Here is a 13,196-nt window from a genome sequence, read left to right as displayed (position 1 = left end):
GGGTACCTGCCCGCACAGCTCGAGCTTTCCCTGGGAGTACTGACAGATGCTTTCGCAACTGTGGACAGCGAGGTGATGTTATGCACACATGGTGGGCTTGCCCAAGGCTGGTGGGGTTCTGGTCTAGGATTTTTGGTTTGCTGCAGACACTCTTCCACCTAACGATCCGAAGGGACGCTAAGCTAGCTCTCCTACATTGCCCGGTACCTGGTTTGCGAGGCCCTCAACAGAAGCTGGCTACTTATTTATTTATAGCGGCCAAGCGGACCATTGCCCAAGCCTGGAAGTCCCAACGGGTAGATTTTCAAGGGGTCAAAGCCCGCATGACTGCTATGTTACTTCAGGAACGTATGTCCAGTATTGTCCATAATTCTCATGCAAAATTTCTAAAAATCTGTGAGCCATGGATCTCCTATGAGTTCCCCGCGCTCCAAGCTGCATGCCTGGGCTTGGTCTAACTCCTCTTGGCGAGGCGCCCACACCCGAACTTTCCCCCTCCTTTCTTTCCCCTCTTTTCTCCCTACCTTTCCTTCTTCTGTTCCCTATCTCTCTTCACTCTTCTTTGTAATCTCTCCCATTGCTAACAAATACTGCTGCCCCCCCCCCCCCCCCGTAGAAGGGGGTAGTGGGAGAAGGGCTTGCCCTCTGGAAACGACAAGGGAACGAGTTGCTTGGTACTGGAGCCAGTCTCGATACCATCCCCTACTCATTTTCCTTCCTTTTCTTGTGTTTATTATAAGTATAATGTGATGGTTTGCCCTTTGGTTTCATATTCATGCTTTGTAGCCCCTGTGAGGGCGCACAAGGAGCAGATTGTAGTCTCTTGTTTATTCCTGTTTATTCAAATTTTCAATAAACATATTGAAACAGAAAATACAGCTGGTCAAGGTAAGTTAAAGGACTTCACTTTTAGTGAAGTTGCCTTTAAAAAATTGCCCCCCCCCCCCACTACATACAGACCACCTGGGATTATACTTACCCTACCCCCCATGATTAGGGGAGTAGGGAACTTAACCTACTCCCCATGATTAAGGGAGTAGGGAACTTACCCTACACCCCATGATTAAGGGAGTAGGGAACTTACCCTACTCCCCATGATTAAGGGAGTAGGGAACTTACCCTACTCCCCATGATTAAGGGAGTAGGGAACTTACCCTACACCCCATGATTAAGGGAGTAGGGAACTTACCCTACACCCCATGATTAAGGGAGTAGGGAACTTACCCTACACCCCATGATTAAGGGAGTAGGGAACTTACCCTACTCCCCATGATTAAGGGAGTAGGGAACTTACCCTACACCCCATGATTAAGGGAGTAGGGAACTTACCCTACACCCCATGATTAAGAGAGTAGGGAACTTACCCTACACCCCATGATTAAGGGAGTAGGGAACTTACCCTACTCCCCATGATTAAGGAATCCAAAGTTGTACAGGAATAGAGAACTCTTCCAACTGGGATACATGTTCTGGTTAGCGTTGCCTACAAAGGGAATTACCCTCACTGTGCAGGGATTTTCTTTCACTTCTTGATGTTACCTACACTTTAAAGGCGAGGGTGAATTCCTGACGACATATGGAAAGAAGTACCGGGGAAGGGAGGCAACACAAGAGAAGATAGAAGGTGAAGAACTTTTGGCACATAGTAATGCATTCCAGAGGAAGGGGCAGCACAACTGAGGACTTTAAAGTCTTGAAAGAATGGTGAATGCCTCATGGCATGCGGAAAGAAGTAACAAGCAAGGGAAAGTCCCAAACCTATGTATAAGTGATGACTATAAAAAAAAGTAAGTCAGAGTTTCTGGGTTGGTATAAGCCCTGCAGCTAAAAAGAGTTAGGCCGCGTACACACGCGCGGACTGTTCGCCCAACTTTGTCCGTCCAACAGTTTCAGCAAACAGTCCGCTCAAAATTAGCATGGACGGACATGCCCACACACGACGAACGAACAGTTTGCTGAAACCGTGCGCGATGATGTGAACAGCACGTACGACGGGACGAAAAATACGACGTCCTATACACTGCATTATAGCTTTCGGCGTGAAAATCCTTTCTGAGCATGCGCGCAACTTTGTTTGACGAACAAGCCTACACACGAGCGGGCTGTTCGCTGAAACAAGGTTTCAGCGGACAGTTTTTCGGAATTTCCGAAAAACCTTGTCCGTCCAACTGTCCGCTGAAACTGTCCGCTGAAAGCCCACACACGAGCGGACTGTCCGCCCAAACACTGTTCAGTGGACAAAGTTGGGCGAACAGTCCGCGCGTGTGTACGCGGCCTTACAAATGTGAATGGCTGTAGATGATAGACGTAGTGTTTTGTATTGGATCTCGAGGACAATAAAGCTGGTCGTACATTGGTAGATTTAAGACCATTTGTCGTAAAAAATTCTCATCAGTACATCTGTTGACCTGACAAATGGCATTCGGAAGTACATTTATTTTAACACATTCTTTAAATAGGAAGAATTTATATATATATATTTTTTTTTTCTGCTACATAGCAGGAAAAAGTACAGTTCAAAACAAATAGTAGAATTAACAGTCACCCATCATGGGGTGTAATAAATAACATAACAGAATCCCCAAGTAAATATAGGCCAGATAATCAGTATAGAGCCGTATCAAGACATTCATGTTTTTAGAAGTATGGTCTCTCCAACAAAACGGTGATGTAACCAGTCACCTTACACAGCAAATGAGATCACAGGTAGCCAACTATATCCATCAACGATAAGGTGGTTCCTCGTGATTTCACCAAGTCATACCATCTTATCACATGACAAAGTTCAGGCCTATATTTATGGGAAAAAAAGGGGGGAGGGGCAAAGAGTAGAATAGGGAATGAATGAGAAGGGTGTAGTAAAGTAACGGCAAAACGAGTACAGGCAGTACCCAAGTTACAAACATCCGACTTACAAACAAATCCATACTTCAGAATGGAGGGAGCGTGACGTCACGCCGGCCCCAGAAACATCTTGCTGCTCACCTTGTGATACCACGTACTAACAGCAATCCCACATCACTGCATGGCCAGTTATCCCTTTCCTATGCTATCCAAAACGTAAAAAATAACATTTTTGCCTGGAGTTAGAAAAAATGTACCTGTTCCAAATTACATGCAAATTCAACTTAAGAACAAACCTATAGATCCAATCTTGTTTGTAACATGGGGGCTGCCTGTAGTGGGTCCCAAGGAGGGAATAATAGAAAAAGATCCTGCTCCTAGCCAGGGTGTTATTTTCTTTTAACATTTGATATTAGATTAAATGTAATTTATTAAACATAAACCAAATTCACTGTTGGAAATTTATTCAAGAGAGGGCCCTGGTTGTCCACTGGTTGTCCTGTCGGACCTTTGCAGTCTCCTCTATGGAGCGGCAGGTGTCAGCTGACACATGCCTGCTGACATCCACCGCTATCTGATCCGGCCTATAAAAAAAACAGATGGATGGTGGACCTATTTTCCATCTGCCTGGTGGATTGGATGGAAATGGACAAGGTGGTCCTTTTCCATCTGATTTCTGAGGAGAGCAGGATTGTGTCCGTCTCCGCTCTGCACAGTAAGCGGACACAGACCTGTCACCATCCTGCTTAGTGGGGATCAGTGGAGTGATCCCTCCCTTGAGCAAGCAGAATCCGCTGCATGGAGGCGCTCGTGTGAAAGGGGCCAAAAGGTTTCCATTCTGCTCCTTCAAATTTCCATGTCGCTGTGCTGAAGATTAGGCTGGGTTCACACTGATGTGGCCAAGTGTCCCAGTACACCCATTCAGGTGCAAATCAGTTCAGAATTTTTGCCTGAATTCAAACCTGAAACAGAGCCAAAGACACACAGGACTCTTCTGCCATCCGGACCGCGGATGCATGCCCCGGAGTTGTGTGAATCGGCTCCATGGAAAGCCAGTCACAGTCCCCTGTCATGCGAATTAGATGTGGGGGAAAACCACATCCAATTTGCATCAGTGTGAACCCAGCCTAACAGTTTGAAAATTGAGTGAACCTTCCTGAAACAAAAGTTTTCAAATGAACTTGTTCCAGAGTATGGCCAGAAAAAAAAAAAAAGAATGCTCAAGCGCTCATTCGCAAAGCCACAAGTAGGCTCATACAGCCAATGCATCTCCATTGACTAGCACAGGCTGCCTGCATGCAGCTCCACATTGCTATAGACGCAAATGCCTCAAGCGTTGTACAGGATTCTGTTTCTGTGTGAATGAGCTCTAAGAAAGAATGCAGCAGACTAGTGAGGAGGAAAAAAAAAAGGGAAGAGGGGGGCTTTGGGGCGTTATATGAGGCAGTGAATGGGTAGATTCATCCGCCTCCATCCCTATTGTTTTACTACATCAATAGAAGGAAAAGGTTAGGACTTTCATTGAAGCACAGCTAAAAAATAAAAATTGTAAAATCACATGATGATGGATTCCAGAAAAATATGCATTGAATAAAGAAATAACATGATAAGATAAGTAACACCTTAGCAATTTATTATGCGTGGTAATAACATAATTCACAACCAATCTAGGGATAATAGATACAATTTTGTATGGCAGTACAACTGTAAAGGTTCATGGTCAACAATTCTGATCACATGATTTTATGGTGTAGCGCGGTATCTGTCAAAGGCCAGCTTTATACACTAACATAGTTATATACTTTTTTTTTATAGCACACCCACTGGAATTGGCACACACCTTCCATCGTCAACAGGAGTTCCCTACATCACCCATGCTCTTCACATTATCTCCTTGGCCACCTACCTGTCTGCGGTTATGCGGCCTCAGCTCCCGTGGGATGTTTGTTCCTCTATGGCGCCCCCCAGCTGTTACAACATCATACTATTATATATCCATTTTACGTGTAGGTATGAGCGCTTGGTAATACCCCATCTTACCTTCGTTCTTTCTTTCCTTATGTCCAGCATCTGTTCATTTTGCAATTTCCTTTTTCTATTATAGATTTCTGCATCTGTAACTGCTCATCATGAGTGGATAGACTCCAAGAAAGACTTGCCTTATGCTACACCATATAATCATGCGATTTTGAGATTCCACGTTACAAATGCTATGAAATTTTACAGTTTATTATTATGATCATTAACAGAATTATGTTGACCATGAATTATTAAAGTGGTTGTAAACCCTCACAAACCACTTTGACCTACAGGTAAGTCTAGATCAAGGCTTACCTGTAGGTCCAAGAAATATCTCGGAGATATTTACAAAAAGACCACCGCAGGCGCAGGCGCACTGGGCAGGCCGCGGCGATATGCCGCGAGTGTCGGCTCCCGTGCGCATGCGTGGGAGTGACGTCATTGCTGCTCCGGCGAATCACAGCGCCGGAGCAGCAAGACCCGGAAGTCACACCGGGATACATGGCAGCGGCGGACATGAAGATGGAGGACCACTTTGGGGGCTTCGTTCTCAGGTAAGTTATTCATAATGAGCTAGTATGCTATGCATACTAGCTCATTATGCCTTTGCCTTGCAGGTTGCTTTTTTTTTTTTATCCCATGGGTTTACAACCACTTTAACAGAATTATGTTGACTTCATTTAAAGTCCAGATCTTTTCCTTCTATTGAAGTTGTAAGACTAGTGAGGAGGTTTGAGCTTTACCAAGCATTGAAAAACCAGGAACTGTCCCCAGAGGGACAGCTAACAATGGCAGACAAGAGCAGATGAAGGGGAATTTGAGAAGCAGATGAAGAGGAATTTGAGAAGCAGATAGGTGAGATCAGTGGAAAGGCAATACAAGCATCCCAACTCCCAGTATGAAGAGCAGCAGTCCTGGGTGTGAAGTTTTCAGGAGGAGCGAGGAATAATATACAGGTATGAAAGAACTGGGAGAACCAGGAATCCGACACTGGCCCAGAGGGAGACACCGAAACTGGTCATATGACTTCACAGAAACAACTGACGTCTCTATGAATATTAGTGAGGCAGCTAGACATACTGGGGACAAAAAGATGTTAAAGACATATTTTCTGACATTGTGGATGTAGCCAGAAACCCTGCGGCAAATTTATGCCACATTTTCACTGTCAGCAACGACGTCTGCAACAATTTCAAGTAGTTCTTATTTGTGACGGGTTCACTGTACGGCACTATTGTTGCCACAAATGTGTAAAGAAATATCACGGGATTGATAAGGCTAAGGAGGGAAATAAGATCTCTCCGTATTGTTGAACGTGTAATAATTGTGTCATTAGACAATTCTGAAACATAACTTGTTTCTCTGGAAATTATGTTTGATACGTTTGCCTTTCCGTCCCAAATTTTCTAAAGAACTTCTGGAACACTTCACCACTTGGCAGGAGAGATGCTGGTAGCAGTCTGATTGATATATAATTTACTGGCACCTACATTAATCGGTTGCAAGTTCCGTTACACTACCGCAAGACAGGTTTCTAAAGAGGATATGAAGATGAATTCCGAGGATCGTCCTTAGGATGCATAGGCCATCTATGCAATGGTATTTAGGACCATGACAAACTTGCGACAACAGGATCACTATAAAGGGCAGGGAAATACAGGTTTGAACGGCGTCGATCTCACATGGACTGGATGAGCGAGGTGTCATACCTTTCCTGGGGAGTGAGATTCTGCGGTGTTCCAATACTGTGGAAGCATCGCCATGTTATCAGCTCTCTCTAACCAGGGATGGAATCTCCTACGTGATATGGGCCTAAAACCTTTCGTTCGAAAAACGAAAATGACGCATACGATTGTGCCATCATTTGTTTTTTTCTAAATAAAGTCCAGCATGTTGGATCAGGCACTTTCAATTGCCGCACGAAAAGCGCTTGCCATTCGGTTTCTCGCCTCAGACATAACGTGCAAATAAATGGCCTGTGTCTGGGCAGCATTTCCCTCCTTTCTCCAATGTTTAATCCCCTGTTGTCTCTTCTATTCTTTTCGTCCTGCACTGGATATTCTACTCCTTGAACCTCGCGCTTTCTATGCTGGCCACATTTTACCAACTTAAAGCGGAGTTCTGCTTAAAGTGGTTGTAAAGCCTTACAGCCCACTTTTACCTACAGGTAAGCCTAGACTAAGGCTTACCTGTATGTGCAAGAAATATCTCCTAAACCTACACGCTTTAGGCGCACTGAGCGTGCCACTACTAACGGCGATCATGGCGTTAGTGGCGGCTCCCATGCGCGGGAGTGACAACATCGTGGCTCTGGCCAATCACAGCGCCAGAGCCACGATACCCGAAAAGGAAGATGGACGCTTCATGGAAGAGGGGACATTGGTGACATCGCTGGCTCCTGTGTCAGGTAAGTGACACATAATGGGCTACTATGCGATGCATAGTAGCCCATTATGCTTTACCTTTGCAGGAAAACAAAGAGGAAGTAAAACCCATAAGGGTTTACTTCCTCTTTAAAAAAAAAAAAAAAAGCTGCTGACTTTTAATAATCGGACGCTTACCTATCCCAGGGTCCAGCGAAGTGGGGGAACGAAGCCCCGCTCATCTCCCCCTCTTCTCTGTGGCACCGGCATTGTCAGTGTGGGCGCCACGCTGTGGGCGCTCGCTGCGACTGGCCGGGCAACCATCTGGGACCTGTGACGTTTCCCAGATGATTGCTGAGAGGGAGGGGGGAGAGGTGAACTGACTACCAGAGCCCCAGGAGGAAGTGGGTGCTGAAACCCTCTAAAAAGAGGGGTTCCGGTCCCCCCCAAAAAATTACATGCCAAATGTGGCATGTCAGGGGGGTCACCTTCCTTTAAAGCAGAAGTTCCATTTTTGGGTGGAACTCCGCTTTAATGTACAGTTCAAAAGCTTACTGGACTGGATATAAATGGTTTGGCTTGTTTAGGATGGACCCTCGTACTACAGCAGATTGTACGATTGTACAGTGCTGTGTATGGTCAGCTTTACCCCACTCTTCTTTCTGTGTTCTGGGTGTCAAGAGGGGGAATAGGAGGGGTACGCAGGGGGAGAAAACCAAAGGCAAAAGATATGGGAAGTAACAGGTTGGGACTATGACCTCCATTAAAGCGGAAATAAACCACATTTATAGAAAAAAAAATGCAATTCAAACTATCACATTATGAGAGACTTACCTTAAAACTAAGCCCTCCAGCGTCACGCTGTCACAGCTGAGACACCATCTTCACCTGATCTTCCTTTTGGGTTTGCAGCCTCCGGCTACATGAGTGGCCGGGGGGCACGATGATGTCACGATGCTGTTTTACGGCACGGGCTCTGAAAGTCTTGCACGGTATGCCAGACTTTCAGAGCGTATGTGCCGATGACGTCACCACCACTCAGAATATCTACTAAACAGTGCAAGTTTAGGAGATATTTACAGTACCCACAGGTAATACCTGTTACAGGCTTACCTGTAAGATGAAAAAGTGTTTTTGACTCTACAGTGAATGACTTAACAAACAAAAATTGTAATTATGTTAATTGGCACTCCCGCCAAAACGATTTTACGTTGAGTTTGCTCTGTTTCTTATCCAAAGGTTCTATGTTTATGATTACTTGAAAGAGTAGCACTACCTGAGGGTGCTTGATTTTCACTTCTGTTTTTGTCACTTGTGGCTTATACAACATTGTTACTTCAATAAACATTGAAATGTAAAAAAAAAAGATGAAAAAGTGGGTTTACTACCACTTTAAGAACTGGAGGGGAGTCAGGATTTCCCTAGAGATATCCTGTACCCGAAGAACCCAATAATTCCTGGTAGGAGTTATGCCGGCATACACACGACAGGTTTTTCCATCAGAATAAACTCGGTTTTTCTGACGGAGTTCTGCCGAAACGGACTTGCGTACACATGACCACACCAAAGTCCGATCGTTTAGAACGTGGTGCTGTACAACACGTACGATGAGACTCGAAAAAGGAAGTTAAACAGCCAGTAGCCAATAGCTGCCCTTGCGTAGTTTTTGGTCCGTCGGAACAGCATACAGACGAATGGTTTTCCCGATAGGAATTGATTCCGTCGGAAAGATTTAAAACATGTTCTATTTCTAGGTCCGTCAGAATTATCGAAAGAAAAAGTCCACTGAAGCCCACACACGATCGGAATATCCGATGGAATGATTCCATGGGACCTTTTTTGCCGGAAAGTCCAACTGTGTGTACACGGCATTAGAATAAGAAAAAGATCGATCACAGTTACCAGTTTTTATGACATTTCCAGCTCTTTTTTCCGTCTCTACAGAACCAATATAAACAGGGTCCCTGCTAGCTAGTCTCTATTTACCGGTAAACATTGATCACACGCAAACGTGTTGAGTTCTGGTTTCTCAACGCTTAAAAAATGATCGACAATTAAGGAGACACCTGAGGAACTCAGACACTGGCAGAGAGGGAAACTACAAGTTCTAGCATGCCCTGCACACCTCTGGGAACATTAGTAGAAAGCCAACCATCCTCTGCTGCCAGACAAGCAACTCTTACAGCCAAGCAAGGAGACTCAGCTTATTCTGCTCCTGCGGAACTACAAAGACCAGCATGCACAGGCTGGCTTTAGATGCATACAACAAGGAGGAGATACATCCCTGGCATTAGTGGGGAAGGTATAATCACACTCACCTAATCCCTGCAGTGTCCTGGAGACTGTCACACACCTGCTCTCCGGTATCCGCCTTTTATGGACCTGACACTAGGCGGGGCAGTGACGTCATTCAGGTCACAAGACATTGAGGTCACCAGTAAGGAAGTAACTGGCTGAACGGGTTGTAGATAATATGCAGGTTTTTGTAGATAATCCGAGTTCTCTGCCAATCTAAACATTCAGATCCAAACGTCATGCAGATCACGTGATAGATACAAATATATATATATATATAGATCACACAGGAATGTGTGCTTACCTACCTTAACTGTGTCAGTGACTTCCACATGATACAAAGTACAGCCTGTATGTATAGGTGCGGTTAGCATTACCGACCATTGCTATTTTGGTTTATTATAGTCAGATGACTTATATAGACAGTGAAGCGAATTCTAGAAATCCCAAACAACACTTTTTTGACACTATGGCCCTTTAAAGCGGCCTGAGCCTTAAATATCGCTGCCACCAGTTTCAGTGACTTTACCAACTCTCAGGGCAGATTCAAGTAGCCCTTAATAGCACCACTTTTACAAATTGCACCAAATTAAAAAATAATTACATCTAATTTTATAGAAAACGAAACTGGAGGTAGCTAGGACCTACTCTCGGTTGTAGAGCTGCACGATTAACCGTTCAAAGAATCGAGATTGTGATTCCCCCCCCCTCACAATCTTAAGTTCTTCCTTTTTTTTTTTTTTATTCAGCAGCTACAAATACTGCACCTGCCATGTCGGCACCCGAAGCCGATCTGTTCCTCGGCTCTCGGGTGCTGCCGCTGCCATCTTCGGAAAAAGGGAATCAAGAAGTGAAGCCTTGCAGCTTCTCAGCCTGGTTCCCTGCTGCACGTTCCCACTGGTCCCTTCTGTCTCCTGGGACCCGTGTGTCTCCCAGAAGACAGTGGGGGGGGGGGGGGGGGAGGAGACAGGTAGTGGTGCAGATACCTGCGGGTGGCGCGGGTATCTATGCCCGGAAGTGGGAGCAAGATTCCTGTATTAGACAGGTATCTGCTCCCCACTCCCCCCTGAAAGGTGCCAAATATGACACCGGAGGGGGTGAGGATTCTGAAAAGCGGAAGTTCCACTTTAACACAGCCTTTTCCCGATTCAGTGCAGAGTTCTCTGCTCACAGCTGACAGCTGTCAAAAAAAAAAGAAAAAAAGGCAGCCTGCCAAGTTTAGCTTAGGCAAAGCTAAGTATGAACATTGTAACAATTTCGTTCTTTAGATCAAAGGGAAGAACCTCTGTCTGTAAATTAAGTCAGTTTGAAGTTGAACTTCCGCTTACAGTGCCTTGCGAAAGTATTCGGACCCCTTGAACTTTTCAACCTTTTGCCACATTTCAGGCTTCAAACATAAAGATATAAAATTTAAATTTTTTGTGAAGAATCACCAACAAGTGGGACACAATTGTGAAGTGGAACGAAATCTATTGGATAATTTAAACTTTTTTAGCAAATAAAAAACTGAAAAGTGGTGCGTGCAAAATTATTCGGCCCCTTTACTTTCAGTGCAACAAACTCACTCCAGAAGTTCAGCGATGATCTCTGAATGATCCAATGTTGTCCTAAATGACTGATGGTGATAAATAGAATCCACCTGTGTGTAATCAAGTCTCTGTATAAATTCACCTGCTCTGTGATAGTCTCAGGGTTCTGTTGAAAGCGCAGAGAGCATCATGAAGACCAAGGAACACACCAGGCAGGTCCGTAATACTGTTGTGGAGAAGTTTAAAGCCGAATTTGGATACAAAAAGATTTCCCAAGCTTTAAACATCCCAAGGAGCACTGTGCAAGCGATCATTTTGAAATGGAAGGAGTATCAGACCACTGCAAATCTACCAAGACCTGGCCGTCCCTCTGAACTTTCAGCTCAGACAAGGAGAAGACTGATCAGAGATGCAGCCAAGAGGCCCATGATCACTCTGGATGAACTGCAGAGAACTGCAGCTGAGGTGGGAGAGTCTGTCCATAGGACAACAATCAGTCGTACACTGCACAAATCTGGCCTTTATGGAAGAGTGGCAAGAAGAAAGCCATTTCTCAAAGATATCCATAAAAAGTCTCGTCTAAAGTTTGCCACAAGCCACCTGGGAGACACACCAAACGTGTGGAAGAAGGTGCTCTGGTCAGATGAAACCAAAATCCAACTTTTTGCCCACAATGCAAAACGATATGTTTGGCGTAAAAGCAACACAGCTCATCACCATCAACACACCATCCCCACTGTCAAACATGGTGGTGGAAGCATCATGGTTTGGGCCTGCTTTTCTTCAGCAGGGACAGGGAAGATGGTTAAAATTGAGGGGAAGATGGATGCAGCCAAATACAGGACCATTCTGGATGAAAACCTGTTGGAGTCTGCAAAAGACCTGAAACTGGGACGGAGACTTATCTTCCAACAAGACAATGATCCCAAACATACAGCAAAATCTACAAAGGAATGGTTCACAAATAAACGTATCCAGGTCTTAGAATGGCCAAGTCAAAGTCCAGACCTGAATCCAATCGAGAATCTGTGGAAAGAGCTGAAAACTGCTGTTCACAAACGCTCTCCATCCAACCTCACTGAGCTCCAGCTGTTTTGCAAGGAAGAATGGGCAAGAATTTCAGTCTTTCGATGTGCAAAACTGATAGAGACATACCCCAAGCGACTTGCAGCTGTAATCGCAGCAAAAGGTGGCTCTACAAAGTATTAACGCAAGGGGGCCGAATAATTTTGCACGCCCCACTTTTCATTTTTTTATTAGTTAAAAAAGTTTCAAAAATCCAATAGATTTCGTTCCACTTCACAATTGTGTCCCACTTGTTGGTGATTCTTCACAAAAAATAAAAATTTTATATCTTTATGTTTGAAGCCTGAAATGTGGCAAAAGGTTGAAAAGTTCAAGGGGGCCGAATACTTTCGCAAGGCACTGTATATGCTCCTTCCCCCCCTCCGATGTCACATTTGTGAAAGATGATGTTACGCCATGAAAATTGTGATTTTTTATTGTAAGCAAAAAATGTGTGATTCTCATTTTGGCCAGAATCGTGCAGCTATACTAGGCTGGCATACAGAGATGGGCAAAGTACCTGTCTCTGCAGGCTGTGTAACAGAAAGGCCTCCACACATAGTCCTCACACAACAGGGATTTGTGTGCTTACACACACACACACACACACACACACCACTCCCTGTCCTGCCTCTTATGCCCGCGATCGCTTGCAGCCGGCGGTCATCACGACCATCAGCTACGAGCATCGGCACCCCCGCAGTGCACCGAGCACGCGCCTGCTATCCCACTTAAAGGAGCCAACGTACAGCTGCGAATGCTCGTGGGATCGTGCCGAGCCGCCGCAGTATAATGACGGCGGCTGGTCGGCAAGTGGTTAAAGTTGATTTTAGTGCACACAATTGCAATATATTACCAAATTCTTTGGTAATTTATAAAAGATGAGGTTGTTCAGGGTAAATAGATACCCAACATGTCAAGCCTTAAAATTGTGTGCGCTCATGAGATGGCAACAAATATCGGTACCCCATATTTTCCACAGGCAAAGCTTTAAAGGTTCCAATAGGTTACCAGTTTAGAATAAAAGTTGTTATAAAGGCAGAAGTTTTTTTTTACCTTAATGCATTATTAGGATGTACTC

At 44.8% G+C, this 13,196-nt stretch overlaps 1 protein-coding gene across 1 annotated transcript in view; it reads right to left on the bottom strand.

Moving 5' to 3' along the window:
- The window catches only part of SDCBP2 (syndecan binding protein 2), a 42,058-nt gene extending 32,424 nt beyond the window's left edge, over positions 1 to 9,634 (bottom strand). Inside the window, exon 1 of the mRNA XM_077460432.1 lies at positions 9,545 to 9,634. The gene's annotated coding sequence lies outside the window, so the exon portion shown is untranslated. The remainder of the gene's footprint in view (positions 1 to 9,544) is intronic.
- Positions 9,635 to 13,196: the final 3,562 nt, after the last annotated feature.

This window comes from Lithobates pipiens, unplaced genomic scaffold, assembly GCF_037356315.1.
Source record: "Lithobates pipiens isolate NorthernLeopardFrog02 unplaced genomic scaffold, aLitPip1_a1.2 Scaffold_28, whole genome shotgun sequence".
Taxonomy (NCBI): Eukaryota; Metazoa; Chordata; class Amphibia; order Anura; family Ranidae; genus Lithobates; species Lithobates pipiens.
This window is presented reverse-complemented; position numbering and strand designations above follow the sequence as displayed.